Source organism: Lactuca saligna, chromosome 4 (genome assembly GCF_052625555.1).
Source record: "Lactuca saligna cultivar CGN05327 chromosome 4, ASM5262555v1, whole genome shotgun sequence".
Classification (NCBI taxonomy): Eukaryota; Viridiplantae; Streptophyta; class Magnoliopsida; order Asterales; family Asteraceae; genus Lactuca; species Lactuca saligna.
In genome coordinates this window covers 124,377,438-124,386,398 of record NC_136420.1, presented here as the reverse complement: position 1 = coordinate 124,386,398, position 8,961 = coordinate 124,377,438, and the positions used below count along the sequence as shown (strand labels likewise).

Genomic DNA, 8,961 nt, shown 5'->3' with positions numbered 1-8,961 from the left:
AAGTTCTGTAATATATAAAACTTTGTAAAAATCTTAATACTTCGTTTGTATCCAGACGATTGTAAATTATATTATGAGTATGCATGTAGCATGTTTGGAGTAATAATAGTGTAAAGGTATTAGAGAAGTAGGGGTTCTATCATGTTTGTACCTATGTTAGGTACGTTCCTTGTGAACTCTTTGCCTGCTCTAGTGGTGTTTGACTCGGTGCGAGTCGGTCTTTCGTGTCTTGATCGTTCAGTAGGGAGTTTGATATGTTCATTGGGGAGTTAGAGTGTCCGTTGCAATTCTCTATTGCCAGTGAAAATGGGATTTCTGCATCATTAGAATATCTGGATTGTATTTTGGATATTTTTGGGATGCCTTATTCGATTGATTTGATCCTTATCCCCATGGGGGATGTCTGCGTGATCGTCGATATGGACTAGTTGCGCCATTTTCGTGCTACAATTGATTGTGAGGGCCAGTGCGTGGTAGTTCGAACCCCAAGTGGGGGAGAACTGGTTATTTATGGAGAGGGCATCAGGATGGGTTCAGGGTTTTATTATATAGTCATAGCTCGACAGTATATTCAACACGAGTGTGCGGGTTATTTGGCTTATGCGGTGGATACGCATGTTCGGGATCAAGTTTTAGTTTCAGAGGTCTCGGTCGTCAGGTTGTTTGCTGATGTATTTCCCGAGGATTTACCTGGTGTACCTCCTGAGAGGTAGTTCGAGTTCAGGATTGACCTCGTACCAGGTTCGGCCCCGATTGCCAAGGCGTTGTACCGTTTGGCACCGCCTGAGATGCAGGAATTGTCATCTCAGTTGCAGGAACTGCTATGCAAGCAGTTCATCAGATCCAGAAGTTCTCAATGGGGTGTGTCGATTTTATTCGTCAAGAAGAAGGATGGTTCACAGCGGGACCTCTGAGTTCCAGCTACTCATAGAAACAATCAAACATTGTAATGTACCAAACTAATAATAAAGTAGATCTTCTTCCTCTTTGGTTTCTGCCTTCTTTTCCTATTAAAAACGACTTTTAGAATCTTCATTCTCTCCATCCAACCTCTTAAATCCATAAGCATCAAGAGTATTTATAATTTTTTAAATCACTCTCCTCACGTCGTGAGAAAAGGCATCTCACGTCGTGAGCTCAGTATTAATCCATATCAAACACAGATTCTTGCTTTCGGATGCTTATCTTCTAGAATCTCCAAGTTTACATCGTGAGACATTATTCCTCACGTCGTGAGAACAACTTTTTGTTGAATTCTTCATCTTTTAAGCTTTTAACATCCAAAGTTCCGATCCTTGTCTCTTTTAGTCCTTATTCTTCAAGATGATTTCTTTTGGATGCAAAATGTAATTTAGTCTTGTAAGTACCATTTATCTATACAAATAACCAAAATATTTAACAAAATATATTAAAATATTGTCTAAAAATATGTATAAATATTGCAATATCAAATACCCCAAACTTATTTTTTGCCTTCCCTCAAGCAAAACTAACTATTTTTAAATTCAAACTTTCATCACTAGCATCACATAAGATAATCCATTTTGAACGCAACCATTATACCAAGACTGCAATGTGCATATTTGTGTCTAAATCTCCTAATAACTTCCCCAATCCAAGCTACTCACAATCCATGTGAACCTTCCCCCCTTAGCTTATACGATACTCAGTTTTGCAACCCTCTGAAGCAATCCTCAGAAATCTTTCTTAACCTCAAGGTGTTTTTGGTTAAGCTACCCAAGCATACATAATCTAGAATAATTACAACTTTTGATACTACAATGGAGCTCTTTTGAATTCTTCACTTTTTTGAATAATTGGTCTTTGATTCCTTTGAATTCACCACCTTTTTGTTTGATTTTTGGTATCTTCACTTTTGAATTTCTTCAGAAATTTTGATATTTGATCTTCATACATTGACAGCTACTCAATTCTTTTAACTTTTCATAATTTCTCTCACCCTCTCTCTCTCTCTCTCTCTCTCTTTTTAATTTCTCACTTTTTTCGCTCAAATCCTACATGCTTAAGCAAGGGATCTTAACTTCAACCTTTATTGGTTACCAGTGTTAGTCTAAGTGAAATGACTTCATAAGCTCTCCTGGATATATTTCAGGTTTAGGCTGCCAAATGTTTTATGTCATATAAACCACCAGATTATCTTTCATATCTCATGGCTTTTCACTAAGACTTGGGAAGCCACAAATATACTATAACATATGCTAGCTCAATTAAACATTTGAGCTCTCATTGGATCATCCCCTATAACACAAGCAACTTAAGTTTAAACTAATACTAAATTCAACTGTTAGATTATTATTTCAAATCTATTAAAAAATTTCAAAATTTTAACTTTTAAAATTTTCTAGAAATTTACTTTTTCGATCCCCTACCCCACACTTATTACATACAATGCACTCATTTTATGCAAAAATAATAATATAAATCAATAAAATGGAGAAAATGGAACAGACTCCCCTGGGATAGTAGTGGCAAGATCGAATTCTGCTTGTGTAGATAACTTGAACATCTTGAATTTGACATCTTCTAATATGGAACTTGGATCTTCAACACATGAGATATGTAAATGTACCGACAAAAATTTGAATCTGAGATTTGAATATTCAATAAATGTGGAATAGAAAAATCTTTAAAACATAATAGAACAATGTGGGAAAGCATACGCCATATTTCATAGCTGAGAGAAAGAGTCATAAGCAGCTTCATGATATCCCCAATAAGGGAAATATTAATCCATGAAAGAAATATGTAATAAAGGTCTTCGAATTTATAGAAATATCAGATTCACGACATGAGGTATATTATTCACAACGCGATGTCGAATAAAATTAAATTCCAAAAAGTGATGATAGCGAGCTCACGACTTCAGAGATAAGTGCTCACGTCGTGAGAACTGGGTTTCACAGAATGCTATTTTGCAAAGTCTTCTTTCAATAAGTGTAATTTAAACATTATCTCAACAAATCAAGACCCTTCTCAAACTATATATTACGTGACTTTTCTCTAGACTTGCTTCTCTCTCGATTAACCCCACACTTATCTAAGATTGTGGGTCTCGAGTCTTGACTCTAAATACCCAGCTAAAACTTGCATACACTCTCATATCTCTAATTCTCTATCATCTTTCACATTTTTCTCTCAATATTTTATGTCAATAAACAACCAAAAAATGTGGAAAAGAAGAAACATAACAATCATAACTAGGTTTAGTACATAATCTAACCAACAATAAAAACAAACACACCAAAAATAAATAAGACTAAAATAAAAAAATCTAAAAATAAAAGGATAAATATCAAGCAATTCTTCATCATCGTGTGTTCCACTTGTTCCTGCTCCATCTCCATCCCGGCTCCGATAATCACTCAATGTAGGACAGATTGGATAATGATCTCCTAAGTGTGGTGGTTGCTCAGCATTGAAGTGTCGGACCATGTTTTCCATTGTGCTTCCAATCTAATTCATACTTAAAGATAATTGGGCAAAATAACTAACCATAGCATCTTCTCCAAAAAATAGCACCTCCCATGGGTGCATTATGATGCACCAATTGTCCTCTCTCGCCACGCCCCCTCACATTTCTCCTTCCTCGCGGTCGTGGCTGGTGTTCGGGTTGATCGCATGGATCCTTATCATCATCAATAGGTATACTCCAATGTGAACCCATGTTGACTACAACACGCATTGACTCAAAATACCCCATAGAAAGGTCATCCCCTGGCTTGCGTGTCAATTGCCTAGTCAATCATGGTGTAATAAGACCATATGATCTTGCCAGGAGAGTAATAAAATGGCCCCCATTAATAGGGCTACCAGGTCGGGAAATGGACTCCTTGCTACCCAAATAGGTAGCTAAATGATACGGGATGTTGCAAAAGACTTCCGGTGTAACAATACTCCATAAGAAAAATAAGTTCAAACTTTAAGTTCAGACTTGTAACCTTATCTCCATGTCTCTTGTGATTGATCGAAAAGTAATCAACCGGTGAAGAAGTCGATGAATTAGGGATCGAATATGACTCTCCTATGAAACACGCGAATGAAACGCCCCATTAGAAACTGTCCCCCAAAAATTGTACCCAGTGACACCCGACAAATATTCTCGAACAAGGGATCTCAAGAAAAGTTTGAAGGCTGGTGAACATTTCTCATGTTCCTCATATATGCCCATACACCATGAAAATTCAGTGAGGCTACACTCCCTAAATTCGCCATCGAGGCGGAAAAACCAAACCCTGTGTGTAAGAACGATCAACCTTGGCATCTTCAAATGAAACTGGGGCGAAAAACTCCACACACAGCTCTTGGAAAACCGACTCATTAATGGTAAATAAATTCTTCCACCTGTTACAGGTGAAAGCAAAACCATCCATAGAAAAAGTCTTCGTCAAATACGGAGCCAATCTTTCCATTAGCCCAACTTCTCCCGAACGCACCCAATAAATTCTTGGGGATATGGCAAACTCTATGTTATGAAGCCATCCCAACTTGTTGGTGAATTTGGTAACCAAATTCGAGGGCACGTCAACGGGAATTTGATACAACAGTTGGCGGGTAGAAACATGTCCTTGAAACTACTCGTTTGACCTTCTTGAAGCAATTTCCTTTAAAAAACCGATAGACAAGAAACAACCAAAAAGATACAAAAAACATTAGAAAATTATCAAAAAAGAAACTCGAAATACCCAGGATTCACGTTGTGAACCTGAAGCTCACGTCGTGAGTTCGTAATTGTTAGTTTAATCGGCCATGACAGGTAGTGAAATCGGACTCAATGCATGGTCGAGATTTAGTAACAACTCGATTCTAAGTATATTTAGGTAACATGCAGTGAAGAAATCGCATTAATAGGGCATCAATTTCGACATTTGATCATAGCATAAACCCTAACTCTAAAATTGAAGAAATTATCAAGAATTAAAGGAAGAAAACTTACCAATCGTGAAGAATGAACACAAATAAAAGAGGCAAATCTCAGAAAAAATCGAAGTGGGGGATTGTCTTGCTTCTGTTTGTGTGTGAAAATGTGAGTGGTAAGTGGTCCAGGAATGAGGTCACAAAACTAGTCCCCTCCCGTATTAACTTAAAGCTCACGTCGTGAGCTATGGGGCTCACATTGTGAGTGCGTTACTGGGAAAAAAAAAATACGGGCTAATTTAAAAGTACCACGAGGTACGCTTTTGACCCACAATAATTTGTCGGGGTTTTTATATAAAAATTCCATTTTACTAAAAAAAAGTTTGATTCATTTTACCACTCAATATTTAGGGACCCACACAGGGCCGGTCCAGACGGTGGGCAACCCGGGCGACCGCCCAGGGCCCACGACTCTAGGGGGCCCAAAATTGTTGGGCTATGTAGTGTATATCTATATCTATATCTATATCTATATATATATATATATATATATATATATATATATATATATATATATATAATTATTACCAATAAGATTTTTAGAACCTAAAGTTGGTTCAAACTCAAACTAGCTCAAAAAATAAACAATTTGGCTTGCTTGTTATTGCTAATTGAAGGTGTTTATAGTGAACAATAATTGATATTTTTTTGAATCTTTATTATATTTTTATTTAAGGGGCCCTTTTTTTCGCCCCGGGCCCCATATACGTTTAGACCGGCCCTAGACCCACACTTGATTTTTACCATTTTCTAAAATAATTAAATGACTTGATGATTAATTATCCTAACAAATCAACTAAAAACGTAAAAATTAAAAATGCAAAAACGAAGAGAAAATCGCAAACCGAGCTCGGGTTGCCTCCCGAGAAGCACTTCTTTTTGTTGGAGTCATGAGTTAGACTCTGTGCCGCCTCACGTTGAAGTTATCGGAGTGTCCATCACCAATTGTATTTTCTGCTCCTTCCACCTTATTTTGTAAGCTTGAACTCTTCTAGGATATGCCTTTTTAGAATTTTCTTTTTTACCTTTCACATCATGTTCTTCAAGCTTTCGTTTAAATCCTTTATTCTCCACTAGTTTATGTCCATCTTTTCCTTCATCCTTGAGCTGTAAATGTATATCCTTCTTATCTAAAATTGAACTTTTTAATTTTGAAGTAACTTCTTCCTCATCACTGGATACTAAATCTTCTTCGCTTTCCTTATGCACCCAAGAAGTTTGAGTTTTTTAAGCAATCACTTCAAAAACAGTTGGAATGGATGCTCTTGGTTTTGTGCGTTTTACTTGTTGAATCTCTTCTTCCATAATTTTTTCCAATTCTTCAAGCTCATCTTCTTCGTCAATGTTGAAGAGTTCACCTTGAGCATCACCATTTTTAAATCCATCTTCTACCCCAAAGGTAACTTCATCATCTCCAATTCTCAAAGTAAGTTTTAACTCGCGAATGTCTACCAAGGCCCTAGTAGTATTTAGTAGAGGGCGACCAAGAATTATGGGGACATTTGAATTTTTCTTCATATCTAAAACGACAAAGTCAATTGGAAAAACAAATTTCCCAATTGTTACCAAAATATCTTCCACAATTCCCCTTGGATGTGTCACTGAACGGTTATCCATGTGAATTGTCATTCTTGTAGCCTTCAAATCTGGAAGATTTAGCTTTTGATAGAACGAAAAAGGCATCAGATTTCTGCTAGCTCCAGAATCGGCTAAAGCATAAGTCTTCGTATTATTTCCAAATTCACACGGAAGAGTGAGGAGTCCAGGATCTCCCATTTTCTTTGGTAACTCTCCCAATATTACTTTAGAACTTTTCTCACTAAGTATCACATTATAACTATTTCTAACTGTTGGCGAGTGTCAAGTAGATCTTGCAAGAACTTGTCATATTTAGGAACCTTAAACAATGCTTTAATAAAAGGGGTATTTATTGAAATACTCGTCACTTGCTTCATAAACTTCAAGTATTCCTACTCCATTGGGTGAATATGAGCTCGAGACAGAAATGGTAAAGGATGACGATAAGCTTGAACATTATCAAAAAATTTATGATCAGACTTTGCCCACATCGTGAGCCTTGAGTGTTCACATCGTGAGTTTGGTGTTTTAGCAACAAAATTTTCTTCTAGTTTAGACTTCTTCAGCTTTGATCCAGATTGATGTAGGTCAACTTCAAGTGCTTCAAGGAACTCAGAGATGCTATCCTCTTTAGTTTCTATTACCATTACATGTGATTGAGGCTTTTTCTCGGGAATTTTTGGAGATAATTTTTCTTGTACCAAAGTAGTTAGTTGACTTATTTGGGCTTCAATATTTTGGATCGATGCTTGGTGATTCCTTAGCAAATCTTGTTGGTCCTTCATGAGAATTTGATGTTCCCTTATCACTGCATAGGTCTCATCGTGTCTTTTCTCAGAAGCCTCCATAAATCTATGTAGCATGGACTCAAGATGAACTTTCTTTTCAGGAGGTGGTTGTTCTTTTTGGTAGAAGCCTCGGCTAGTCTACCTATACTTTTCATCTTTCTGCTTCTTATATTCCTCATTTGGCACCCACTCCTTCTATGGTTTCCTACAATCTTCGTTATACTTATTTCCACTCGAGTAGGAAACTTGCACCTTTTTATTATGTCCATTATCACCCAAGTGTCAATATTTTGTCAAGTGTGGACCTTTACATCTTTCAGAACCAACTCTAATAGCATGAATTGATTGTTCCATTTTTGTCATTCTTCGTTCCATAGTATTAAGCATTGCTAGAACAGCATCCATGTCTTTAGAAGTTCCACTACCTATTCCTTTTGCCCTATCATGCCTAGGATTATGGTACTCATGCGAATGTTGGGAAAATTCTTCAATTAACTCATTGATTTTAGTTATATTCTTCTTAGTCAATGGCCCTTGAGAATCAAGGAGTTACCTTGTCATGACATTAACCCCATCATAAAAGATAAACACTTCTTGTTGCTCATTCAAGTCATTTTGAGGGCAATTCCTTATCAATCCCTTGTAGCATTCTCATGCTTCATATAGTGACTCCCCCGGTTTTTGCTCAAAATTTGTTATAGCTTTCTTGAGTTTAGCAACCCTGAAAGGTGTGCAAAATTGTTCCAAAAATTACTCACGTATGTGTGCCCAAGTAGTAATTGCAATGGGTGGAAGGCTTTTAACCAATCTTTTGCAACTGCCTTGAAAGTAAAAGGAAGCATTCTCAAAAGCATTGTCTCTCTTGGAACATTAGCGATGTTGAAGTAATATGTTATGTCGTTTACTTCATCAAGGTGTTTATATGCATCCTCATGGTCTTTCCCGGAAAATGGAACGTCTTTAAGTGAGGAAAGAATATCCCTTTAAGCTCGAATGTGGAAGTGGTTGGAAGCACAGGCTGCACCAGACCGGGACTGGCCCTCTCAGATTCTCTTATTATATGCCTTCGTGTACATATCAACAATTTTTTCTATCTCGTTCTTTGGCTCGTCCTCGAAATCGCTTTCTTCAAACTCGGGTTCAGTCTCGTATTCGGTATATTTTGGATTATGATTTTGTTTAAAGCTTTCTATTTTTCTCTCTTCCTTCTTGTGACTACTAGACTCACCCATGTTTTTTCCTTTCTTCTTTCCAAAAACTGATTTAAGGTCCTTGAAAGGTGACTTCTTTGTCGGGTTAGTTTCTACTGCGTTTTTATCCGTTTTTTTTGTGAAGGGCTGACTATGGATCTTCAAGTGGTGGTATCAAAGGTGTGTTGGATCCTCAGGTCATGAACTACTACAAGAAAAAAAAACAAAACGTAAAATTGAACAAAAACGACATAAAAATACTAACTGACTGATCACGACGTGGTAAAAGGCACCACCTCGTGTTGTCACAACTAATCTAAACAAACACGAAAAATGAAAATAAATAAATAAATAAACGAAAATGATTGATCTCACTTCATGAGCTTAAGGCTCACTTTTTGATATGCAAAAATTTAACTTTTTGTAGGTTTTACCCCGCAAAAGGATCGATTACTCTAAAGCAAGTAAAT

General features: G+C 36.9%; 1 non-coding gene across 1 annotated transcript; it reads left to right on the top strand.

The window, feature by feature from the left end:
• The first annotated feature begins 7,908 nt into the window (after nucleotides 1-7,908).
• On the top strand, nucleotides 7,909-8,015 carry LOC145044453 (small nucleolar RNA R71). Its single transcript, XR_013681404.1, has one exon. It is a non-coding gene; the product is annotated as a small nucleolar RNA R71 (small nucleolar RNA).
• Nucleotides 8,016-8,961: the final 946 nt, after the last annotated feature.